The following is a 2,135-nucleotide window of genomic DNA, read 5'->3' on the forward strand; positions in this document are numbered from 1 at the left end:
GTGAAATGGCAACAGTGACTGAAGAGCCTGAGGAGGGCACTGCGTTTCTGGGCTCAGTGTCGGACAAGGAGGAAAAGGGTCCCTGGCTGACTGAAGTAGACGTGGACGGTCATCGAACAGTGTTCAAAATCGACACTGGCGCTGATGTGACAGCGGTGTCTGAAAAACTGTATATCCAGAGTCACTTCAGGGAACTTGAGAAACCTGCCAAGATCCTAAGGGGGCCAGGGGGTAAACGGTTACACGTCAAAGGCATGTTCACAGCAACTCTGAGCAAGAACAACACAACCACTACAGAGAACATTTATGTGGTTAGGGGGCTGACAACTTCACTGCTGAGTGGAATGGCAGCTATGGCATTACAGCTGGTTGCCAGGGTGGAGTGTATCAGCCTGGAATCGAAAGAGACTGTTAAGAGAGAGTTCCAAAAGCTTTTTAGTGGACTTGGGAAGATGGAGGGTGAGTACAACATTGTGCTTAAGCCTGGAGCACAGCCGTTTTCACTCTCAACTCAGAGACGAATCTCCCTCCCACTCCTACCAAAGGTCAAGGAGGAGTCCCAGCGCATGGTGCAGCAAGGAGTTCTCTAAAGTGGAGGGGCCTACTGAGTGGTGTGCACCCATGGTGGTGGTGCCAAAAAACACAGAACGGGTGAGAATATGCACTGACCTCACTGAGCTGAACAAATCAGTGTTGAGAGAGAAACACCCATTACCCTCAGTTGAACATACATTAGGACAAATTGCTGGAGCTAAAGTTTTTTCAAAGTTAGATGCTAATGCAGGATTCTGGCAGATACCATTGTCCAAAGAGTCTTCCCTGCTGACCACCTTCATAACACCATTTGGGCGTTATTGCTACAACCGCTTGTGTTTCGGCATATCATCAGCTCCAGAACATTTCCAGAAACGCATGTCACAAATCCTGGAAGGTCTGGACGGCGTTCTGTGTCAGATGGATGATGTGCTTATATGGGGAGCCACACAGAGCGAACACAATCAGAGACTGAGGAAAGCACTGTCACGACTGCAGGATGCAGGGGTCACACTTAATGATAAATGTGAGTTCTCCAAGAACAAAATTAAATTCCTGGGTCAGATTATTGAGGCATCGGGAGTCAGCCCAGACCCAGATAAGGTGGCCGCCATAACAGCCATGAAGGAGCCCTGCAACGTAAGCGAAGTGAGACGTTTTCTAGGGATGTCCAATCATCTTGGAAAATTTTTGCCTCACCTGGCAGAGAAAACACGCCCTCTGAGAGACTTATTGAAAAAGTCCAACATGTGGTGCTGGGGCACACAGCAGCAGGAAGCCTTTGATAGCATCAAAAAAGACTTAACAACACCTCCAGGCCTGGCACTGTATGACCCAAATGCTGAAACACTGGTCTCAGCGGACTCTTCCTCGTATTGAATTAGGGCAGTACTCCTCCAGAGGCAGGCAGACACAGGTTGGAAACCTGTGGCTTATGCTTCGAGAGCTCTGAGCAGCATTGAGCAACGTTACACTCAAATTGAGAAGGAGGCCCTAGCCCCTACATGGGCATGTGAGAGGTTCCAGGAGTTCCTCGTTGGGAAGAGTTTCCAGATTGAAACAGACCACAAGCCTTTGGTGCCACTGCTGGGTTCAAAGAGTCTGGACGAGCTGCCACCACGCATACAACGACTACGCATGAGGCTTATGAGATTTTCCTTCACAATATCTCATGTGGCTGGTAAGGACATAGCAATGGCCGATGTGCTGTCTAGAGCACCTGTTAGCGGTGGAGCGGGAGGATTGCAGGAGGACGAAATCAACTTCTATGTGGACACCGTCATCGCGAACATCAGGGAAATGACACCACCCTCCAGCAACTAAGTAAGTTCTGTACAGAAGGGTGGCCAGACAAGTTCTCCATAGATAGAGCATTTCAGGCCTATTTACCATTCTCAGGAGACCTCACAGTCCAGAAGGGGCTGCTGCTGTATGGTAGCCAGATAGTGATTCCAACATCACTCAGAGAAGACATTCTTCACAAACTGCACGAGGGACATCTGGGGATAACTAAGTGCAGGGAGAGAGCTAAGCAGTCAGTGTGGTGGCCAGGCCTCAACAAGGAACTGACCAAGTTGATAGAGACCTGTGATGTCTGGAGC

Source organism: Monopterus albus, unplaced genomic scaffold, assembly GCF_001952655.1.
Source record: "Monopterus albus unplaced genomic scaffold, M_albus_1.0 scaffold235.1, whole genome shotgun sequence".
NCBI lineage: Eukaryota > Metazoa > Chordata > Actinopteri > Synbranchiformes > Synbranchidae > Monopterus > Monopterus albus.